This window comes from Miniopterus natalensis, chromosome 4 (genome assembly GCF_054644295.1).
Source record: "Miniopterus natalensis isolate mMinNat1 chromosome 4, mMinNat1.hap1, whole genome shotgun sequence".
NCBI classification, from domain to species: domain Eukaryota; kingdom Metazoa; phylum Chordata; class Mammalia; order Chiroptera; family Miniopteridae; genus Miniopterus; species Miniopterus natalensis.
Genome location: NC_142084.1, coordinates 10,615,450 through 10,640,828, shown reverse-complemented (window position 1 = coordinate 10,640,828; position 25,379 = coordinate 10,615,450). Strand labels below are relative to the sequence as shown.

At 42.0% G+C, this 25,379-nt stretch overlaps 1 protein-coding gene across 1 annotated transcript in view; it reads right to left on the bottom strand.

Moving 5' to 3' along the window:
• The window catches only part of JAKMIP2 (janus kinase and microtubule interacting protein 2), a 148,896-nt gene extending 130,248 nt beyond the window's left edge, over positions 1–18,648 (bottom strand). Inside the window, exon 1 of the mRNA XM_087816282.1 lies at positions 18,386–18,648. The gene's annotated coding sequence lies outside the window, so the exon portion shown is untranslated. The remainder of the gene's footprint in view (positions 1–18,385) is intronic.
• Positions 18,649–25,379: the final 6,731 nt, after the last annotated feature.

Below are 25,379 nucleotides of genomic sequence, written 5' to 3'. Positions count from 1 at the left end.
TGCTCTGCTCTGCTGTCTCCTGCTGGGGTCAGGTTACCTGAACTTCTGAGTATCCAAAAGGCGCTGCAGGGAGCATAGTCTGGAGTCGTTGCTTCTCCTTAACTGCCTTTTGTCTCTGGGGTCTGGAGCCTCTACAATTGGGGGAATGTTTTAATTTGGAGGTGGAGGGGAACCTCAAATTTAAAGAGAAGGCAGGCTTTTCACGCAGGGAATAGAGAGCGCTTAGTCATGCATTTATGTCCTTAATACTGTTCCTGGGCTAGAGGAGCAGTTTAATGAATTGGGCACTTTGAGGTTTAATGCAGTCTTGGTGAGTGGAAAAAAATATCATGGGGAAGACACCAAGAGAGGAAGAAAAACTTGGCAAGAACAGGGCAGGCCATTTAAATGCAAATAACCAAAAGTTGATTATTTAATGTTTCCACCATTACATTTTACCTCAACTATGCCAACAAAGCAAGAGTATGGAAGAGTAGAAACGGAAATAAAATTATAAATGAGCTACCACATTAAAGTGACCACTCAGACAATACGGTGAAACAGAAAACGTTTAGAGGCCCAGAGGCAGATGCTTGGACACTCACCAGCTGTGTGGCTCAGGAAAGCAGGCAGACTCTCTAAGTTTAGCGACTTCCCTGACATATGAGAGTATTAATATCAACTGAACCAGAGCAGTTCCCAAGTTTAAATGAGATAACATGCAAAACACTCATCAGAGTACATGACATACAAGAGAGCCTCATAAAATAGAGGTTTCCTTCCACTTCTGGAATAAGGAGAATTGTAAATTCTTCAAGAGCCTTTCAATCCAGTTGTGGAGACAAAGTGAGAACATTTGAAACAAGGAGAGCAGTGACGCCCTGAACAGGGCGGTAGGGATCACAAGCACGGGGGAATTCGGACAAGGCGACATCTGCGCGCCCTGGGCCACACTGCCAGGCAAAGGTCCCTTCCATTCTGGGTGCCCGGGGCAGGTAACAGAGCAGCAAGGTGAGGAAGATGAATGTTGAAGGGGGTCGGGGATGACAGTGGATGCTGGAGCCAAGACACAAATAAATGATGGGGACACTGAATTAAATTCAGCAAAAGTGACAAATGAAACTCTTCAACTGATCTATAGTTTATGGAAAGAGCAAGTATATCAAAAATAACTATAAAGACTAGGAAGCATTACATTATAAGTATGTACTGAATAAATACTAATTGATGACAACAATGGTTTACTACAATTCATTTTGTAAATTAAGAAAAAGATGCATGAATATAAGCCAATAGGCCATATTTTCCAAAAAAGAAATGACCCCAATATTAATTTGCATAATTATTAGTAGATAGAACATCAAGAAAGCTCGGCTCTTTTCCTATTGAGGGGGGCAATATGATCACACTGGTTTGCTTGACCAGATCTGTGGCTTTCCGTCAGTATCATTACAGCTTTGAACCTGGTAGGACAGCTTTGCTGGTCTTCATCTACTTATCTAAACCCTAGGCTTTTCATTTCCTGCATATATTTAGCGTTAATAATTATTTTAATTCACATTAAATCCAGGATTTTGGAATCCCTGTTTTGTGCTTTCACAGGGTATCACACCAGGTCACCCTAAAAAAATAATCACAGCTGGAATATTTGAGTTTGGTACCAAGACAGAGACAGTGGGAAAGAATACCTGTTAAAGTCAAGGGATTCCCTAATTTTACGAGAAATTCTACTGACTCAATATACAACAGCAAAAGGTGTCCTGAGAAATGGGAGACAGTGTGGAAAAAAAATCCTGTACCCTTTCATTTCATTTTTCTTTCTTTCAAGCAGAGCTATATTCATGCCTTGATTAAACTGTTAAACACATGGCAAGCTGGCTTCCAACACGGCCCCTAAAAAGAGAAATCTAGAAAGTGACTTTCTGAACGTGCACGAGTAAATATTTTATAGGACAGAGAATGCTCCTGCCTTGGGGCCTCCTCACCATGCACTCATAGTGTTGAGTGGAAGAGTCCTTAAAAATAATCTGATATAATAATCCCTTAAATACGCCAGAAAACCTCTCAATAATATCTGTCAGTCAATCATTCACCATGTACTTGAACGTCAGCACTATGGATCTAGTATCTGGGCTGAAGTCAAGAAAAAGCGAACTCAATACTGTTAAGCACTGGACTGACAATTAGCCCAGCAGTATTCCACATTAACACCGTATCAGTGGCTTTTTAGATGTAGGGCTTGGATTTAATGGCCTTTTGCTAAACTGAACGGCAACATCCTCTCTCTCTCTCATACACGCACACTTATACACAGTGAAAGAAAAAAAATGACAAAAAACTGATATTGCTTTATTACCCTGGGACGAAGCATTTATTAGGACACTGGACTGCCAGAAAATGTGAGGGACAGTCACAGAATCATAAACATCTTTAGAGCTAGAAGGGTCCTTACTGCAGGTAATATAGCCCAAGGCTTTCTTTTTACTTAAAGAGAAATAGAGAGTTTAAAAGATTTGCCAGGGTTTTAAAGGTTTTTGCCTCAGTGGCATTTGAAACGAGAGTGAGAGAGAGAGACAGAGAGACAGAGACAGAGAGAAAGAGAGGAGGGAGAGAGAGAACAGGCTATTTAAGACAGAGACTGGAGTACTGATTATTGTAGCTCAAAGAAGGAAAAACAAAGTGAAGACAGGAGAATCAGGATCAATACTCTCATTAAATACTCAGTGACCTCTTTTCCCTCCGGATTTACCTTTTTCCTCACTTTCTGGGTTACTTTTTCTGTATTAAACACAAAGAAAAACAATAATGAAAGAGTCCCTTGACTGTTTCTGGAATCAATGGATCCAACACGTCTTCCAATACTAACTGTGCATATGGCCTCCTTATATTCACAGACCAGGGAGGGCTTAGCAGGCAAAAACCCTCGGAAAGCCACTCGCACTTGCTGTCCCCAACTGAACAGCCCTTCCCCGCGGCACCTGCAGGCCCCCCACTGGGGATCGAGCCCGCAACCCGGGCATGTGCCCTGACCGGGAATCGAACCCCGATCTCCTGGATCCTAGGTCGATGCTCAACCACTGAGGCATGCCCGGCAGGGCCACTTTATTTTTAAAATCTACGCTGGGCACTCTTCTCTGGAAAAGGAGGCCATGGTGGCCTGACTCTGTGTCACTGGTGACGTTCTTTTTTAACTTTAAAGCAAGGTAGGTTACAATGCCCCCCCCCCCCCCCGCTTTTAGGCAAATAAACTCAATCTTTGTGAATTCACTGTTTTTCTTCATTCGCAGTGTCAATACCCTTTGACTGATGTCCCTCACCAAGCGTTCCTGCACACGGTTTCAGATGTTTGACACCCAGGCTGCAAATGCCCTTATGTTCTCCGAGCAAGGCCCCCGTGTCGCTTGGCATAGTTTCAGTGTCTAAATGCTGCTGCTACTGTACCTTGGGCACTGAGTCTGTTCCCCACCCTCTACTCCTCCACACATACCCGACGTAGAAAAACGCATTACAGATGTTAGAATTAATTTTCCTTTGTATTAAAATCAGAACCACACATGTAAAGAATATTTATTTGCATTTGGTTTGAAGAATATACTATACTTCTTTTAATTTGAAATCTTTACATATATCCCTGGTTTCTAACTGAACAGGTTCCCTAGGTGACGTCATGAAGGAAAAAAGATAACCTTCCGTTAGTAATTCATGTAAGACATAAGATACTTGAGTTATCTTAAGATTTATCAATGGAGATGGCTTTGGTCAGATAGTATTAAAATATACGATCTAATGTCCAGTATGATAATGTGTAATGTATAGCAACAGGAAACAGTCACTAAAAATCATTCACATTCTGTTTTTATTTCTTCAGTAAAGAACTAATAGGCCCAGGCTGAGTCGCTCAGTTGGTTAGAGCATAGTCCCGATATACCAAGGCTAAAAGTTCAATTCTTGGTCAGGGCACATACAAGAAACCACCAATGAATGCATAAATAGGTGGAAAATCAAATAGTTGTTTCTCTCTCTCAAATCAATTAAAGGAAAAAGAAAAAAAAAGAACAAATACCATTTAGCTTAAATAAGGCTATATCCTGATGGCAAGAGGTAAGGTATTCAATTCTCCATTTTTGGTGGCTAAGTGGGAAAGGCAAACCTTTACAATATTTGCCATGTTTTATCGTCAACCCTTTGTTTATAGACCTACCTGTCTCCCTTACTGCTCTAGAAACCTTTTGAGAATAGGGCGCTGATCACTTAGTATAAAAACAAGCACTCGGAAACCATGCAGTACACCATCTGTTAGCTGGCTGAACATTTCTCTGTTTCCTCAGCCGAAGGGGTAAGAAGCGGGTACAGCAGGACCTCCACCCGGAGGGGTCACCCTTGTAAAGTGCTCAGGACTTCGCCTGGCACACAGCGGATGCCAGGTCAGCGCTGCTCCTTGGCACAGCTCTGGCAGATGTCGTTCACACAGCCCTCCCTGGAGCTGTGCAAGTCCTGACCCCGCCCTCGAAGCATGAAGTGTCACCTTCCTTAGCATCACCACCACCACCATCACCGTTACGGGGCTCAAGAACACAAAAATGTCACTTCATCTGAAACTACACAGGGCAGCCGCAGGGTACGCAGGCCCTTTGTGACAGAAATAACTGTCTACCACTGAGCAGGAGAAAAGTCAGAATTTTGAATCATGTGTGTGGATTTTGGCTCTCTCACCTAATTACCCTTTTTTGGGGTCTTTCGTAAAAAACAAATTGACTGAATCACGTGGAGTTAAGCTTGGCGTTTTGTCTCATTAACACTGATCCTAATGAGTACTGTGATCTGAAACCACTAGAGGCTGGTGAAAATAAGATGAAAACCCAAGTGAAAATTGAAAATGTTCGTGTTTAAAGGAATTAGATATTTTGGCACATAGGGTATTAATGATATCAATTACGTCCTTGGGTTTCAATCGATTTTGTGACAGGATCTCTTTCTCAAAACCTTAGGAGTACATACAATGGGCATTATGGACAGAGAGCCCGGGCCCTATGCCAGCCTCACCTCTCTCTCTGCCTCATCAGGAGCACCGTGGCTGTCTAAGGACACCGGTGTGAGCCTCTGGCCCACAGAGAGTGGAACTCCCAGCTCTCAGAAGCTTTGAAGAGTCACTCTAACTAGTTAAATATTTGGGTTAGTGGATGATTTCAAAATTTTGATGACAAAAGCTCTCATTTAAAAACATTCACCACATTCTGCTAATTAAAGAAAATGCATTTTAGTAAATTTGGAAAACACCAAAAACTCAATGAAGAAATTTCTCATAAACTTACCATCCAGAATTAATTATCCCTGTTAATATAATAAATACTCCTTGGTATATTTTGATTTACACTCTGTTGGTCCTTCTGAAAAATGCAAGTATGTTTGTATAATTTTTCCCCATTTCATGAAATTGGGATTAAATCTCATCTTTTGACTTTTGACCTTTTTTAACTTAAAAGGCACATCTTACATATTTCCCTAGGTCACTAAACCTTCTTCTACAATGTCCTGTTAAAGGGCTCCACTGTATTCCACAGCTGCGATAGGTCACAATGAACTTATCATGGACAGCTGACCTACACACAGAGAAAAGCAAGTCAGGGTTCCACTGTTTCCTCACCAAATCCTACTCTTATCAGACCTCCTGCTATTCACTCTAGGCAAAAGATTCAAACACGAAAGTCTTCAGTTACATTGAATTTTGCACCACGGAAGCTGCAAGTACACAGGAACTGTATTATTCGTGGCATTAAGTTCTGGGGTTTGCGCTGCTCAGTCATTTTGCAGTTGGGGATATTTTCCAGAGAAGAAATGCCAGTAAAACTATTCTCTGAATCTCTTCAGAGCAAAAGAAAATGCTCATAGTTTAAGAACTGTCAAAAACACAGAACAAAAATGTTTTCTTGCTTTTTTTATTGCTTGAGAAAACTCAGAAGGGTAGTTAAGTAATTTTCTTTTTTTAAAAATATATTGAATTCCTATTTAAACTTTTGTTTTAAAATGAAAATCCTGTATTACAGTGTACAAGTACACACAACTCACACATGATCTCCTAATAGGTATTTAAACACAAGTCTTCAAGTGGCTTATTTTAGGCGTAGGAATCATGCAGCTCCTGATTTATTTCCTCACTGAGGAAACTGCTTATGAGGACTTCGCTCTTGAATGTAAATTTTAGCAGTGTTGCTATCCTCCACTTAGCAAGCATGGGGGCTTGATTAATATTAACAACAACAATACATATATGTGTGCCTTCCCTTCATTTACTTTAACTTTCAGGAGCACAATCAAGTTTTCATAACAAGAGGAAGAGCTTATTAGTTAAGAGTGGCTTTGGAGTGAGACGGGCTTGAATTCAGAATCTGGCTCTATCGGTTATTAGTGAAATACTCTTGAGTAAGCATTAAATTGCTTTACCTAAGTAAACCTTAGTTTAGCTACGGGTAAGATAGGGATGCCATTCCCTTCTTCAAAGAGTGTGGTGCAAGGCATGCAACAATCTCAGCGCCATGCTTGGCATCGAGGCAGCGCAGTAAAATAAAAGCCCACACAACAACTAACATTAATGTCAACTATGTTTTGGGAAATTTTTCTTAGACACTTCTAAACCTACATTTAGTCCAAAAATCAGATTGCTATGCCTCAATAATCTCTATTTACTAACGTAAACATTATTGTAGTTGGCTCATCAACTGAAAGATATAACTTAGTGCGAGAGAGAAGGGAGTGGATACTGATCCAAAGCCATTCTCCTCAACATGCTCATCTGTAGTTTGGGCCCGTTGGCTAGAAGCCACAGTGGTCAGTTCTCAAAAACACAGACTTCCGCTGGGAACGGTGGTGCTATTTATGCATTCCATGTAAGTGTTCAGTGCGTTAATATTCTAGTTAAGTCTGGTCCTTTTAAAAATGTAAGTTCCTTTTGGACAGGGAGTAGGGCTAATAATTGGCATCTATGAATGCCTTCTATTCTAAGGACCTTGTTAGGCTTTTATGGCATTGGTAATGACGATAATGATTCCCATGTGGCAGCTATTTATTCGCACCCCCCGCCAAAGCTCTTGGTTTATTTAGTTGTTTCATATACAGACACATACCCACTAGCTGTATGTGAAAGGAAGGACCTGGTGAGGACACCTGAAGGCTAAGTCACCCCAGTGCCCGAGGCAGGACTTACGGCCAGGTCGGACCATGTCATAATTCCCTGGCCCTGATTCACACCACTGATGCATCCTTTGGTAGTTTGGGGCAGCATTTTATAAGACAAACAAGAAAATTCTCAAGTAAAAAAATCTGGATTCAAGTTCTATACTTTTTTTCTCTTAGTGGATATGTGATGCTGAATATAGGTAAACTCTCTGAACTTTACCCTGAGGATAATTATAAATAATATAACAGAACATAACGTAATATAATAAACATAGTATATAATATCTTTTCTATCTATATGCTTGTGAGATTTCAAAAGTTCTTTGTAACTTGTAAAATAAAGTATTAAACACATTAATTGTTGTGGAAAATGCCTTAGCTTACTAATTATAAAAGAGACAAGCCCTGGCCGGTGTGGCTCAGTGGTTGAGCATCTTCCCGTGCACCAAAAGGTCACTGGTTTGATTCCTGGTCAAGGTGCATGCCCAGGTTGCGGGTTCAGTCCCCTGCCAGGGCGTGCTGAGGGAGGCAACTGATCAATGTTTCTCTCTCTCCCCTTCTCCGTTCCGTTCTCTCTAAAAAAAAAAAAATCGATAAAAACATATTTTTTAAAAAAGAGAGACAAAAACAAATAATTGATGGGGCACAAGAGAAAACTCCTGAAGCAAACTAAAAAATGTCACTGTGATTGCCCCCAAACCAGATCGGCACCATTACATTTCATGCAGATAGTTCATTTGTATCAAACGCTTATCTGCTGGGTTAGTCTTTACACTCATTTCAGCTTCTATGTTAATGAAATCCGAATGTTTCTCCGAGGAGCAAAAACCATGCTTAACTATGGGCTAAACCAGGGTCAAAACCCCAGTCGCCTCAAGGGCCAAAGAGCTAAGGCAAATCAAATGAGGGCGCAGGGGCGCTGGGGGTCAAGGCAGCGCCCCTATAGAGCACAATGCCCACCCGCAGGAATGCCCGTTACCAGCTCCAGATGTGTCTGCCAGATGAGGGCCTGGTGATGCCTGACTGTCTTGATTTCCAAGAGGAGACAGATAACTCAGCTGGTTTTTGAAATATCAAAACTATAAAATTTTGAATACAAATATGTTTTTAAAAGCATTTATATTGTTGTTTACAAACTCTCTACACGTTTACGAGCACTTCCCCAAGGTGGGCCCAGCCCACCAAGCTCCAGCTTCCAGGCCCTGTGCTAGGTGCCCAGCCCTTCCTTCGGCCTCAGCTCCCCACTCCCCGGCTGGGCGGCTCTGGCTGCCAAGTGCAGCCTCTCTGGGCTTCATTTCTCTTCCCCGTGGGAAGAACCATGCTTCCGCCGCCAGGGCTGCACAAAGGGACACGGTGAAAACACTGATATATATGTAATAGGCTCAAAGAATTCAGCTCTTTTGCCTTTTTCTCTGGGTAACTTAGAAAAAAAAGTAAGTGGTTCTGTTTTCTTCTTGTTATACTTGTTATATCCAGAGCACCTCGGATATCCTTGCTATTAAGGAGGTCAGAGCTAGCCCATCCAGTGTTGAAATAAGTTGTTTTCTTTGAATTAGAAAGAAAATGTGAAACGATGGCTATCCCCAATTCTTCTCGATAAGAGATGAGTCAGCATCAAGTCGGAAATATTTTTCAGATTGACCCAAGGGAGGGCGCTGTTTTGCAAAATTACTGTCTCCTGGACAAAACGCTTTTGCACTATTTCATTAGCTACCCTCAGTCATAAAGGGCCCTGCGTTAGTCAAACAGCATTTAAGGGCGTCGAGAATGTGGGAGGTGATGGCACCGTGAGAGCTGAGAGCAGATCGATCCTGCTTAGATTACAGTTGACTGTACAGCCAAAGATTGATGTTTCGAAGCAAGAGGATTATATAAAATAAATTTAGGCCATTACTGTTTTCAAACTATACAAATGTTAGTGTAAGTTCAGTAAGCAAATGACCAGTGACTGACTAGAAATATTAATCCTGTCTCTTTACTGCCTTCTGGGGTCCTTGTCTGAACCATTTAGTTAGATTTCAAAAACTGTTAAGTAGAAAGACAGAAGAAAAACATAAAATCATACACCACAGCTAGAAGAGATTGGACAATATGGGTATCAAACCTGTCCAGTTAGGAGCATTAGTATGAATGAGGCGTGTTTCAGCATGCATTTGGAGACTGGGCTCTACAAAGGACGGAAACCTGAAGGTCGCACAGCGGTGGAAAAATCAATGTCTCCGTTGCAGGCTAATATTTCCCTTTCTCTTGTTTCAGAGTGTAGCCTTGTGCCCCGTGGAGCCCAAAATATGGGCAACCTAGCAAGAAGAGAGCAAGGTGGCTAAATGTTCCCTTTCTGCAAAGTTGACTAGGGGTATGCTTTAAAAATAAAAATAAGTCATAATTCAAATGTTTTCCTTAATACAGCAAAAAATGCCATGTTTTCTAAAATTCAAAATTCATTTTATGGCTAATTAACTACCACTTAATTCCTTCTCGAGAGATGCCAGGGACAAAGACTCAGCCAATAAAGTACGAGTAGTACCTTCCCCAGGGTCTAGATAACCAGAGTGGAGAGTGGAGAATAGGGAACCCCAGTGACTGCCGGGGACCTGTTTTCATGAGCCAAATCATCCAGGTGACATGGGATCTGCAACGTCTTCAAAACACCAAAGTCCTTCCCTCTGGCTTGTCAGCGCCAATTGGCAGAATTAGAATCTTGTGAATTCAGCGTTGATTTTTTAACATAAACTCTCCAGGTTGGTTGTTGTTCATTAAAGAAAATATTATCAATTATCTTGCTTTTCTTTTAGTGGTTTAGTGGTAGAATGACACCATATCCTGTATTTCATGGAATGGTACTTATTTAAAGTAGTCTCTCTAGTTGTTTCCATCAGTATTCTTGCATTTAAAAAAACAATTTTTGTTTTAAAATACGCGTTCAAATTATGTCTATCTTACCTATGTATAGTTTTGGGGACTTAAATATGGATCAGTAATGACTATAGCGGAAGAACTTAGCTTATTTGTGGAAGGTACCTCTCTCCATGAAATGCCGCACAAGAGCGGGCCAGGGAAGAAACGTGGGTGAGAAACATTTGCATGGTTTACATTTTCATCGTGGTTATCATGGGCAGGCTTTTCCAGGGGAAATTTCCCAGCTTGCAACACAAGGCACGATGAAAATATCACCCTCTTTTCTTACGCACGTGCTCACAAGGCTTTTTTAGATTCACGATGATCTCAGCAAAATTTCCTTCTTGAAAATAATGCCAATGAATTGTTTTCGGACCAGATAGCATCAATAAAACTTCGATTTGGTCTTCTGTGGAGATTTTATTTGCAGTTGGACTCCAGAATGTCAAGTCAATGACCTTGATATAGATTCACAGAAAGGGAACAAAGACTTTCTCCTCCTACTTGAGTTTAACTGTATTAGCAGGTTAGGCACCTATGGAGGTGGCTGTTCCCGTTGGTTTAAAGACATTTCCCCGTATTTGCCAACTATACCTCACTCTTCCAAGTTATTCTGTTCACATTTGATTTCAAAAATTTCATGAAAGCAAGGTGCTGCCTTAATTGATCTTTTGAGTGAGGTTATTACTCCAATTTCTGTTTCAGCTTGATTTTTGGACATAGATATGAAGAAATGGTTTGTTTATGATGAGTGGCTTTATTAGGGTGGATTTCTAGAATAGTAAAATAGCTATGAGTGTGTATCATGTAATTTGATGCTAATATTGATTAAATTACTAATTGATTTTAATAAATTACACTGAAACCAAAGGTATTCTCATAAGGGTGTCAACACTTCTGACTTGTAGTTCCTTCTGAAAGGGAGTAAGAGGAACCACAAGGGAAGAAAAGAATTGTCCACAGTTTTTCTTATCTACGTCAGAGCATATAGCGTACAATTTTTAATGATGGATGTTTAAGGACGTTTGTTACCTTTAAAATTTTGGTTTTCTTTCATCACAATTTAAAATCCCGAGAGTATCACATATATGGATACAAAATCCGTTTTATCTTCACAGCCCAAATCAGCATGGACGGACCCGTAGAGCGTTATGCTCAGTGAAATAAGGCAGCCAGAGTAAGAGAATAGCATGTGACTTCACTCCTATGTGGGACTTAATGAGCAAACTGAACTACGAAGCAGAACAGAGACAGACTCATAGATAGAGAGCAGGCAGACAGCTGGGGGGGGTGGTGATTGCGCAAAACAAAAAAAATGAGCGAGACCTCATGGTCATGGACAGCAGCGTGGTGGCTGGGGGGGGGGGAGGTACAGGGCACAGAAGGGATAATAGGTGATGGGGGAAGGGGTGCGAACAGTGCAAGGAACTACTGGAGAAAAGGCTCTTCTACAATCTTAGGCCGGAGGTCAGTCCATTCATTCATTCATTCATTCATTCATTCATTCATTCATTCATTCATTCAACCAGTATTTACTGAGCACATATGTTGTGCCAGAGCATCTGTTATTAACTGTCTTGTTTGCTGCTCTCATAGCACTTACATTCTAGCGAAAAGCTAGATTGTCTACAAGGACAACTCTGATGAATGCGATGAAGGAAACACAGTGCACATATACACGGACCGCTACAAGGGGCCATAGTGAAGCTCACGCTTAAAGCATAAGAAGAACCCAACTATTCCTATTTTAAAAGGGGAGGAGTCTGATGAGTGGGCCTCAGTTAAAAACCATACGCACGTTTAAAATAAAACAGAAACAGGCTCATAGACACAGAGAGCAAACCGACGGTTGCCCGACGGAAGGGGCGACAGGAATGGATGAGAAAGGCGAAGGGGAATAATAGGTATAAGCTTCCAGTTTTAACATAAATAAGTCATGGGGCGAAATGTGCAGCATGGGCAATGAGGCGGTAATAAATTTGTGTGGCGACAGATGGTTAAGATTTATTGTGATAATCACATCATAAGGTATATAAATGTAGAATCACCATTTCACAACCCTGCAACCAGCATAACATTGTATGTCAACTACACTTTAATAAAAAAAATATATATAAAATATGAAAAGATAAAATATATACAGGTTTAAGGAATATACATACCAAAAATAGGTCTCGGTTTAGTCTGAGAAGTCATGTGACAGCTAATGTATGTACTAAAATATCTTTTCATAAAGGAGTTGGCTGGTCACAGAGGTTAAGACTGCAGGATGCCACTACTGTACTGAGGAAAAAGAACATGAATCTGAAAGAGATGTTTGGGTTTGGCTTTGTGATTGCTGGTGATGCATGCACGGAAATTCCTGCTGAAATTCCTAGTGACCCAAACAGAGATTTTGCAGATTTGGGCTTTAAACTCATTCATAACCAGCAGACAAGAGATGACTGAGGTTAACTTAATGCCCATTGTGAGAGGTATTGGTAAGTCTGGGTAACAGATCTCACATTGCCGGAAAATAATGCTCGACTCACAGCTGCTGTAAATCAGCAGGCTCTACCTGTATCATAAGTATTTAAAGCAAAGTGTAAAGAGCCCCAAGTGGGGGCAAAAACATCTTGAATCATCAAGAAAAATGCACAGCGATTAAAATTTTAGTAGAGACATATTTCATTGACACGGTAAAAGAACTACAGAACAATGCATAGAATATGGCCCTATTTATGAAACTGTATTCCTGAGTATGTTTATAGTGTCATACAGAAAAAAAAAATCTAGAGAGAAATATCCTTTTTTTTTTTTTTTTAAATAATCTTTATTGATTTCAGAAAGAGGAAGGGAGAGGGAGAGAGAGAGATAGAATCGTCAATGATGAGAGAGTCACTGATCGGCTATAGAGGGAAATATTCTAAAATGCTAAGAGGAATTATTTCTTGATGGTAAGATTAAGGGTGATTTCCTTTTTAAATATTTCTGTATTATCTGTTTTTTCTTTTTCCCTCAAAATGAGCATGTATTTTTAAAATACATTTAAAAAAAAAAAAGCCTTTCAGAGACAAACTTTAATGGTACTGGTGATACTGACTTAAAGCTGAATGTCTTTGGTGTGACATCTCACATGTACCGCAGGCTAATCAACGTGGAATGAGAGTCCAGACGGCACAGTCTGCTCTTTGGCCAGCACTGAGTCACCAAACAGAAGTATGTGCCGGGGCCTTCGCCAAGAAAGGGAGACACCGACATGAGAATGTTTTGGAGAACGGTGCTTAGTTGACTTTTGATATTTCAGAAAAGTGTAAAAGTATTTGTCCAGGGAAAATACTAGGAAGATGTTGAAGTGATGTACACTTATTTATTATTTAATGTCATTTTTATTTCCAAGAACATGTGGGTGGAAAGATATTTAGAACATATAGGTAGGAGGTATGGCGAAGTTCTTTCAAGGTGCAAAGCACAGAATAAAATTATGTTACCTCCCAACCTCTCATTAAAAATAAAAATAGTGCTTAGTCATAAAATAAGTGCACATCAGCCTAACAAAGTTCTGAGTCTTCTCTGCTTTTCTGAAATATTAGAAATCCCAAATTTTCTCCAAAATAATTTTTGTATGCACCCTTTCTTTTTGGTCTGATACCCTAAATGTGTACTTAGTCTACTGGACCAACTCAATATGGCCAAAGAACAAATCATGGCGCCTGAAATATTAAAAAAAAAAAAAAATGAGGCACATTTAATGCAGATTTACTATACTTGATATTTAAAAATTCAAATTGGCAAGATAATTTGTTACATTTTCTTTCTTTTTTTATTGATTTCAGAGAGAGAGAGGGAGAGAGAGAGAGAAACATCAATGATGAGAGAGTCACTGATCGGCTGCCTCCTGCACGCCCCTGACTGGGGATCGAGCCCGCAACCCGGGCCTGTGCCCTGACCGGGAATCGAACCCCGGTCGCCTGGATCCTAGGTCGACGCCTGCCAGGCTGTTACATTTTCTTATATGGCAGATTTGGGCTCATGAGATTTGGAGTCCAGCTTTGTTGGACCATTTACTTAACCCAAACTTGAACAAGTCTAACCTCTTTGACTGTTTCCACTTATTTAAAATAATTACAGTGATAGAATTTGGGGGAATAAAAGTTAAAAATAAAACATTGTAAAGTGACTGAGAACTACAAAAGATTATATTAATATAAGGCATTAATGATGAATATAAGATGCATTATTTTTGTCATGAACGCTTTCACCTGTGTACATCTTATATTCTCCAAACCAACTCTGTTGCTAGCATATGCAAATTTTGCCAGTCATATAAGAGCTCTACAAATAGTTGTTTTTCAGTTAATTAATTTTCCTTGTTTGAAAACACATTTTCATCTGAAAGATGTGTTTTCAGTTTGAAGAGGTGAGTTATAACTGACCTCTCAGAATAACACCCAAGTATGAATCTGGTTTATTTATTTCAGTAAAAACCAAATGTCGAGTTATTTATGTTGAAACTTCCATGATAAATCTGGTTTTCTTTTAGGCTCCAACCATGGAGAAAAAAACATTAATCTTTTGATAAACCTATGAGAAATGAAGATCACGGTTTTGACTCTCCAGATACTTTCTAAGTCACCCTGAGGGGGACTTGAAGCATGTACATAAAACTGAAATATGTTTTGAGGTCACTTGAAGAAACAAGGAACATCCTATCACAAAGTGAGAAATCAGATAATGCATTTTACTCCAATTAAAACAGGTTTTAAAGTTTAAATACCAGTCAAAATATTCACTATCCCAACAAGAAGAATAGGATTTCCAAGACAGTGTTTGAGAAAAAGATAATTAATAAAATTAATTTGCTGTTAAACAGCACATTTAAACAATAACTTGAATGTATCTTTGTTTTAAAAAAAAGAATAGTTTACTGATTTTTAGAGAGAGAGGAAGGGAGAGAGAGAAACATTGATGTGAGAGCATAACATTGGCCTGCTGCCTCCTGCACGCCCCCCACTGGAGATTGAGCCCGAAGCCCAGGCATGTGCCCTGGCCAGGAGTCCAACTAGCAACCTTTCCGTGCACAGGACGAAGCCAACCAACTGAGCCACACTGGCCGTGGCTAGAATGTACCTTTTCCATGTTTTGTTTTTGTGTGTCATCAACTTGATGGCTCTTGAATTATTTTGTATGTTGACCCCACAAAACCCCATTTCATTTTTCAAAATCAGCCACCCAGAAGGGGATATTTTTTAAATGGCTATAAGGCATCGCATTCCATAATGTTGCTGGGAAAGGACTCTTGTGAAGCGGCCAGTGTTCAGTTCCCTGCATCCTGACAAGATGACACATACATGTCTCCCTGCAGATGATCAACTGATTTCTTTAAAAACTTCCAGATTCTACTCAGCTGGCGTGGCTCAGAGGTTGAGCATCGACCTAGGATCCAAGAGATCGAGGTTCGATTCCCAGTCAGGGCACATGCCCGGGCTGCGGGCTCCATCCCCAGTAGGGGGCGTGCAGGAGGCAGCAAGTCAGTGACTCTCTCATCATTGATGTTTCTCTCTCTCTCTTCCTCTCTCTGAAATTAATAAAGGTATATATTTTTTAAAAATCCAGATTTTGTCATTTAAAAGCCCATTACAAAATGAAGTCTTACTATTTCAGGTGTAGAAGGACATGATGTTAAAGTACTAAAACACACTCTTAAACGGACAGTTTAGAAAAAGTCAGAGAAGTTTTTGAGAAAGAATCTAGTCCATCCCAAATAAATCCATGTCTAGGTCATACTTATGGAGGTTTTGATGAAAAGAGAATTCACGGCCCTATCTGGTGACCCAGCTGACCACTCACATTTGCTGTCCGGAAGCTCTACATCTTGTATTTATAATCTTCATTCCTCCTAATGCAGTTGAATCCCAGTGACCATATTTTAGGTTCCAAAAAATAGCAAGAAGCAATGCCCTACGTCCAAACCCTCAGCTCTTCTAAAGCAAATAATTGTCCCCTCTCAGCTTCCTCCAAACATAATAATCCTAGTTTCCTTATTCTTTTTTAAGAGTTCAACTTGTAGCCCTTTAAACATGCTTCACTTTTCTGTGGCTACTCTGAGAAGGCCAAGTAATCATCTCAAGTTGTGGGACTAAAATATAGACCTGGATTCCCATCATGGTCTGAACACATAGATGAAACATATGACTGTTAGTTCTGAGTCCATGGCCTACAGTGATTTGCCTCTGCTCAAATTGTTCCAACTTCACCTATAAAACCACATCCCAATGAAAAGTCAACACAAAGGAAATAAAACAAAGCCCCAAGATATCTATTTTCATTGCATGAAACAGAGTCAACTAAGTCTCAATTCTTTAAATCTTACTGTAGATATATCTAACATTATAATTTTTGGAGGTCAAAAGTTATCATTAAAAAATTCAGGATGCAGTGTGTTAAAATTTTGATATGACATACAAGCCCAGGACCTTTCCTTGCCCAACTTTATATAGTTGTTATAATTAGGCACATAGTAGCATCACTTTACAGAGTTGTGAATCTATATAATAATATATGACATACCATAAGCATATTAAATGCATTCTTCACATTAAAGTCTCTAAAGGGTCTTCCCATATATAAACCAAATAGGGCATTTATTCTCAGAGAAATTAAATATAAACCTGATTCAAATACATATAAAATTTTTAAATAAAGGGGGACAATAGGTCAAATAAAATGAAAAATTGAAACAAAAATAGGGATATTTTACACTGAAAAATGTTTGCTCTGACAGTGATACTGTTAGAGAGAAGATCGATGGATAAAACTAGTCCTTGTGATGAATGTAACACTACTAACACACTTTTTACCTGCAAGGATTTTTCTGGCTTTAATTCAATGAAATCCATTATCCTGGGTGGTAATGGAGCCCTGTACCCTACTCATCTCAGGCATCTTTAGTATCCTGGGCTGCCTTAAAGCCTTGACATACTAAAAGGTCAAGCAGATCCCAGCAAGCATTTGTAAACTACAATAACCACCCCTCCACCCCATTTAGGCTACAAGCCACACATTCTTGCGCTGAGCTTTGCTCTCTCTTATTGCATTTCATTGTGTAAGAGGTGAATTTGGAAATGGCTAGGGTACTTAGGAAATACCTAGATCTTTCAAAACAATCCCACTTTCCTAGTTAGCCACCTAAAGATGTGAATCTACAATACAGCATTTGAGAGAACTCTAAAATGGTGCCCGATACTGAAGGAATGAACAGCAAATAGCAGCACTATTAAATAAAATAGCCCTTCTATTTAATAGGCCCTGCTCGCCTGTCCTTTCCCGGACATAAGGCACGGACGTGAAGGGGTTGGGGTAGAATTTCAAGAAAACTGATTTGTTTCCACAATCATTTGGCAAGAGGCTGTGCACGAAATAATACCACGAGCCGCCTCCCTTTCCCATCATTGTCAAGTCAGGGCTCTCAAATCACCCCCCACAAACCTAATTAAAAATAAAGAAAAGAGGCAGCCTACGGATTCGCAACCGGGGCTCCCATACACATTAAATGATAGGCATCTGTCCTAATTGGTCACAACAAAACTGAGGGGCAATCGCAAGAATAAATCTCACATTAATCCAGATGAAGTCAATGAATGATATTACAAACCAGAAGCACAGTTTCAAGAACATCCCATTGCCTCCAGGCACGCAAGGGCATTTATAACCCATAAAAATGACTGCAAAGAATGCTCTGCCCATAAATACGTTCCATAAAGGCACTCCAAAATGCTAAGTAACGTGTATAGATGATCTGCATATCCACGGAGTACACACTGGGCTCTTCACAATCACATCTAGGCACGAAAAATGACACTGTCCCCAGCCAATGGTGTCTCAACAGGAGCACATGAGACTCTGGAACAGGGCGCTAAATTCCGGGCACTGAAGGGGGTGAGCAAAGCCACCTTCTCATCAGGCAGGGAAGCCCAGCAGGCAGCGACTGTGTTTCCCAGGAAGGCCCAGCCCTGCAGGGGGGAGCCACAAACGCCACCCATTCCTCCTGAGCGCTGTCCCCAGCCCCGGAGTCTGCTGCTGAGCTTGGAAGGGCAGGAACCAAGTGGCCCGCTCTGCGTCCTGAGCCAGCTCAGGATCAAATCAGAGCATCATTTAAAAAAAAAAAAAAAAAGAAAGCAAACCGGAGCGGATGCCTCCCTTCTCCCGTCCTGGCAGCCTGCCCCCCCTCCCTCCCCATCCGTCCCCCACCTCCCTCTCCGGCTCCCAGGGAGTCATTGTTCCGAGCAGGCCCGGAGGTCCGCGCGCGTCCCGCGGGAGCCGGCTGCGCCCCCCGGTCGCCGCGCGGCCGCCTACTCACCACGCCGAGACCCGGAGAAGCTGCAGAACGGGGGCAGCGATGCAAACTGGACCCATCTTCCCGGTGCGCGAGTCGGATGCAGCCTCCGAACCCAACATCAGCAGCGGCTGCTGGGGTTTTGGGTTGTTGTTTTTTGGGGTTTTTTTTTTCTCCTCCCTCCGTCTCTGGCTGGCGATGGTGCCAACGGGAGCCACCCTTCCAGCCCCGCTAGAGCGTCCGCAGGCGCGGCGGCGGCGACACGGGCATCGCCACTGGGCCGCCTCCCTCTCGGAGGATGGGGTGAGCTCGGCGGCGGCCGGGAACGGGCAGCAGGCGCCGCCCCCCGCCCCGCCCGCGCGCCCCTCCCCCACGGCCCCACCCCTGCGGCGGCCGAGCCGCCCGCCCGGCAGCTGCTGGTTGGCATGGCAACAGCCAATGGGCCGCCAGCGGGCTGAGGGGGAGGGGAGCTGCGGGAACCGGGCCGGGGGGCTGGGGGGCTGGGGGCTGGGGGGCTGGAGTTTGGGCTGCTGCCCGCCGGCAGGCTCCAGGTCTCTCCCACCTTGGGCTCCGGAATACGGTCAATTGAATGCAACCTAGACTCTGACATACAAAACAGCTCCGCTTTATCTGTGCATTTTATCGGCGATCAGGAAAAAAGAGTAACAAATGCAAAGAAAATGACATCCAGGAACAGGAAAGGATCACTCCAAATGTTTGTCCTTTGCAGCATCAAGGTTGTTAAAAAGCAAAATGAGCGAGTGGACTTTGCAATAAAGCACGAATCTGAGCCTGGGCGCTCCTCTCCCTTGTTCTTTCCAGGGGAGTCGCTTGGTTTGACTGTTTTTGCAGCTGCACCCCGAGGAGACCCAGAGTTTATGGGCAAGACCCTGTGGGAAAGGAAAGATGGAAGCGAGGAAACAAATTCCTTGAGCAATCAGGGGTCTCAGGACACAAGGTGGTGGGCAGTTCCAAGCCTTTTTAGAGTCAGACTGCTGGAATGCCCTTTTCCTGCATAAGTTCATGCCTGTTTCATGAGTGCTGTTTTGGAGATCCCAAGACAGATGGTAGTCAGGGTGGTAGGTAGGTAGAAGGGAAAAAAAAATAAAAGTGAAGTCAGCAGTGTTGAGTTCTAGGTGAGTTCTGTTTCTGACCGTAAGTTACAGATTACACTAGTCTTTATCTCGTGCAGCAGTTGTAAAGATCAAATGAGGCAATGCACTAAAAGCATGGCACGTAGTAAGTGTACAGTAAATGATTACCGTTAGTAGGGGTACCTTGTATTCATGTCCTAATCCAAAAAGTTAAAGGAATAGCGTGGCAACTGCAGATATGGGGAAAAACTAAGGTGAGAAAACACTTAATACATGTTATCTGTGATGATGATGATGATGATGACAATGACTATGATAAAGACTGGGAGGCCTGAGAGATTAAAAGTTCTCTAATGTGTGACAATGGAGGACGTTCTAAGTCCTAGAGGAGTTGGATAAGTTTCCGGAATTCACACAGCCAATAAATGGCAGAGCCAAAATTAAAACTCTGGCTCTTCTAACTTCAGATTTAACAGACAGAATTTCCGGTCCATATATCATATGTGAAAATTAACGCACTGTTAATTTAAAAATGTTTTTAACCAAGATTGCTTACAATTAAATTAACAGGTTATTTTTTTGTTATTAATTCACTGTTATTTTTAATAAATTTTAGTGAATAGGCCATATGTTGGAAAAAACACTGTAGTAATTTCGCCGACATAAATATTACATATCTACAGCTGTAGTCTACATATTTAAATCCAAGAGTCACCGCTCTTAAACTATGCTTGGCAAATGATTAGCACGTGGTCACACTGCACCGTGCACGGTAATTGGTTGTTGTCTCGCCCCTGACTTTCTGCAACACTTTTAACAGGCGCCAGCCCATGTGGCCACGTGCACTAAGCCACGCCCTAGTCCTGTGCATTTGTTTACTTGAGGTGACTGGTGAACTCACACGTTTACTAGACCTATTCAGGATCGATTTAAAATTGCAGTAATACATATAGAAAATGTTCTGCGAAGTTAAACTTTTCATACATACTTAATTCTAATTACACGAACATGTCTACGTAAGTAAAAACAGGTAAATTAATTGTCAAATTTTTAACATACGCATTCGCATTTGGAAAACCTAGTTTATTATATAACAGACTTATGGCTTTAACAGACACCCTCTCGTCCGAATTAGGTCGTTGTATCGAGGTTTTACTGTACATTTTTCTGCCACTCTGCCAAGGAGCGGGGATACTGTTTGTTCTTAACCCCTAGGGTTATTTATAGGTTCAAATGGGATTAGTACAAGTTTCTGAGCCGGACAGCCAGGGCTTGATTTACTATTAGATGTGATTTTCGGCGTGTTAATTAACTTCCTTGAACCTTGCCTGGGAAATGGAACTAACCATAGAACCTCACAGTCATCGTGAGAATGAAACAGAACGATGCATAGAGAGCGGTAGCAGGGCTAGTACATAGTAGGTGCTCAATAAATATTCGCTATGATTGTTTGCTACACATTCTTACCTAATTGGTACTAACACGTGAGAGAGCTTTTTCCTGCACTTATTTAGGTTGTCGGGAACAGGGTGGCCGCCTACCCTCAGCGCTCCTGCCCGGTGCCGCCGGCGCACCCGCCTTCCTAGAGCCCGAGCGAGCACACGGCCTGCGCTCACCTCCACGTCCGCATCACCGACCGGGATTTTCGCCTTAAGCATCTTTGCCACAGCATTTTTGCAGCATCACTAACTGGCGGTCAGGCAAGTTTGTCGTAAAAGATATTATAAACTGATGAACTGTTTGGGGTTTTTTAGGGGGGGAAGGGTGTCATTTCTCCATTCATCAGTCAACCTCCGTAAAAAAGGTGAAATAACTGGCTGACAGTTTGGGTGTTTTTGTTTGTGCGGTGGGGATTTTTAGTTTGGATGAATTTCTCGCGGTTACTCCCACTTTTATGTTATATAGAAATCTTAGCTCGCCCTCGTAGTGGCCTACATACGGTTAGTAGACCTGGTGCTGGTGATCTGGAAGTAGCATCCCTTCCAGGTGAGGAGGATTTGCCCCAAGAGTTGGTGGCTTGTTATTTTGAAGCACATTGTATTGAGAGAAGAAAGAGAGGCCAGGGCCCTCTGAGGATGGAGTGGAACCCACATTTCCCACAGAACAAAGATTCGTGCTTAGGCACACACAACAAAGATCAGTTATTTGCGTAGTATCGCCATGAGGCTGTGGACATTTTAAATATATTTTTAAATATATCCTTATTGATTTCAGAGAGAGGAAGGGAGAGGGAGAGAGAGAGAGAAACATCAGTGATGAGAGAGTCATTGATCGGCTGCCTCCTGCAGGCCCCCGGCTGGGGATCGAGCCTGCGACCCTGGCATGTGCCCTGACCGGGAATCCAACCGTGATCTCCTGGTTTATAGGTCGGCGTTCAACCACTGAGCCACACCACCCAGACAAAGCTACAGACATTTAAAATGTATTCAAATACTTTGTATTTCCCAATAAAGTCTTGTTAATTTTGTTACCCATTTTTTCCTGTATCTTCATGCCCTTTTAACATCCCTTCTTTATTTGTCACTCTTTTATCTTTTTTACTGCAAAGCTGCCTTAAGGCCCATCACTTACGCATAGAGAATGTTGGGGGGGCAATGCCTGGGGCAAAGAAGCCGGGGGCAGCCGCCCCTGAGCCCTGGGGCCCTGGAAGTGAGGCTGTTAGGTAAAGGGCTGGGCTGTGATGACCCCGCTTCTTTTGTGCGGTTCACCTTCCGCTGTCCCCACAGAGGTGCCCGCGAGGAAGCCCAGGAGGAAGCTGCGGGTGCAGGGGCGCCCTGTGGAGGTGACAGCACCCTCCCCACTGGCCTGTGAGGAGCATCGCGCCCGGCGGGCCTGGCGGGGCAGGGATTCTGGTTCTCTCTCCCCGTCAACACGACCAGCATCAGCTGGCGGAGAGAGGAGGGTCTGGGGTTCCCTGAGGAACAGCCCCAGGTTTGAACGTCCAAACACACTCGTTCTCTTCTGTATCTGTGCAGCACGCGCATCATTATTTAATAGTATTTAATGATTAGCTAATGATTTCTTTAGATATTTAATTATGCAGGAGTTATTGTTATTTAATTGCTTGTTACTTATTTACTTGGAAATGAAATTTGTCTCTGGCTTCAGCAGAACAGTAATAGAAATAGGCATGGTAGGGAGAGTGTCCCCAGTGAGAGGATCTTGAAGCGAAACCATACTTTTTGGGGGGAGAGGGGAGTAAAACAGGGACTTCAATTGTGTTTGTAATAACTTTTATTTTTAAAAATTAAACTTTAGCCCGGCCGGGTGTGGCTCAGCGGTTGAGCGTTGACCTAGGATCCAGGCGATCGGGGTTCGATTCCCGGTCAGGGCACATGCCCGGGTTGTGGGCTCGATCAATGACTCTCTCATCATTGATGTTTCTATCTCCCTCTCTCCCTCTCCTTCCCTCTCTCTGAAATCAATAAAGATATATTTTTTAAAAAAATTAAACTTTAAACAATAGCCCTTCTCTTCATTGCCATGCCCTTTCTTACCATGCTTTATTTTCCCTAGTATTTATCATCTAATATACTATATTACTTATTTGTACTTTAAAATGTTTTGTCTGTCTCTCCCCACTATAACGTAAGCTATGAAAGGGTGGGGATTTTTGAGAAAAATCTTTTTTCAATTACAGTTGACATGCACTGTTATATTAGTTTCAGGTGTACAACACAGTGATTAGACATTTCATAGTATATGAAGATCAGCCTGATCAGTCTAGTACCCGTTTGACACCATGCACAGTTATTACAATATTATCGACTATATTTCCTATGCTGTACAGTACTTTATATCACTGTAACTGTCTTTATAACTGACAATTTGTACATCCTAATCCCTTCCTCTTTTTTACCCATCCCCATGCCCCAACTTACTACCACCTGGCCACCATCAATTTCTTGAGTAAGACAGTAAATAAATATAATATCAACAAGTTTTTGCATTGAAGCATGGCTATATAAGTTATTATAATATTCTTTTTCTAGTTATATATTTTTGATATTTCTGAAAATTAAAACGTAATAATTATTTTATTTGTATACATGCATATTAGCATAATGTTTATCTAATCCATATCTTAAATATACATGGTTATTAAAATGGAAATGCTTGTGCATGTATATTCAAAGTCAGCTAGCATTTGCCAGTGGTATGCATGGATTCTTTGGGAACTACTGATTTTGTACGAAGAGTGTCTTCTCCGGTAATACTAACAGTGAGCAGGCTTGTCTCCCTCTTCTGGGACCTTTCCAACTTTGACTTCTGAATTCTAAGGCATTTCTAAAAAAGTACAGGGTGTGGGTCTTGGCTCCAAAAGCGTCATTAAATTTTCAGGAGAAACCACAGTGTAATGGGAGGAAGCTGCAGAGTGTGGGCTCTGGAGACAGGCTGCTTGGATGGAGGCCATGCTTCACCATTTGTTTTCTGAGTGACCTTGGGTGAGTTGCTTAATTTCCCTGTGCCTCAGTTTCTTCATTGCATGACGTAAGAGCAGTACCCGCTTCGCTGGGTTGTTTTGAAGATCAGCGTACATGTGTGCAGAGTTAACCAGTATGTGGCAGGTAGTAAGTAAGTGGCAAAAATGTTAGCTAATGCCATTATTAACATAACTTTTAGTAACTATAATTATGCATAACACATTTTCCTGGATGTTTTCAAAACACTCAGATCACTTAGGGTTATTTTAAGAACTGCTGTTAGGGCTGCAGACCAGCTTTCAGCAGACTATGAGGATTTCTGGAGATGTTTATCTCAGAGACAGGCCAATGTCCTGATTTCTCCCAAAAATGAGGCAAAAAGGGAGGACTTCAAATGAACGTGTTTTTATTCCGTTTACTCTATAAGAGATTATTAACATGCTATATATTTGCAGAAAACGTTAGATGTGAACAGTCAAGACCCTCTGAGTCCCCTAAGAATAATGACACCCCTCTGACCCGTGTCAGTAGTATCGGTAAGCAAGTGTGTGAGAGGAACCTTTTCATGAACTCTCCATTCCCATGGCCAACCTCCTTAGGGGTGACTCCCTGCAGAAGCAGGTGGACGCTTTTGCCTTCGGTTACCCCATTCCCTCTGGAAGTCCCTCCTCTTTCCCAAACTCTTCAACCTTCAAGATTCATCCATCACCTCTTTCAGGGGGGTCTTCGGTGATACCAGGATTAGCATTAGAACTGAGGCTCCCATGGTCCCCTGTCGTGGCTTTATTGCTTCACTTAGGATGTTGAAGGGTAAGTCTTTTTTCCTTTGTCTTTCCCTCCTTTCTGACTTTAAGCATTTTGAGGTCAGGAATACTGTGTATTCAGTCATTTATGGATCCATTAACAAATATTTCTTGCTAGCTGTTACTGTGTACTATCCTAGGGCCCGGGGCTTATAATCTGAAAGGGAAGTGAGGCTGCGTAATTACTTAACATCAGTGAAGTTGAAGGCTGCACCGGAGGACAGCAGGAAGCTCTGATAGCACATAAAGGGGGGAGGTAACAGTGTGGAAGCCCCGGGAAGATATTACTGGAGGGAATGTGGGGTGAGGCGGGGAGGGGCAGATGGTTTCAGACCGAGCGAAGGAAATGTATGCAGATCCCTAGGTCCAGAAGAACATGGCATGTTACTCAATTTTCGTTTAATGCTCTTATGTAGCTTAATACCTGTGCACATAAATCACGTGCCACTTACATGTTTGTTGAAAGAATCTGCCTCCTTCCCTTTCTAACACACATAAACCCAGAACTTCTTTTCTCTGTATATCCCTTCTGCTGATTTACTTGGGGGACTCGAGGTCGTCAGTCACTCAGGAGCTGACAGGCTGTGTGGAGTGAGAAAGATGCAGAGAAGCCAACAGGTTCAGTGGTCTTACGGTCGAAAAGAGGTGTGATGCTAAAGTAACCCCTGTTCCATTGCAGATTTGTCAAATAACATTA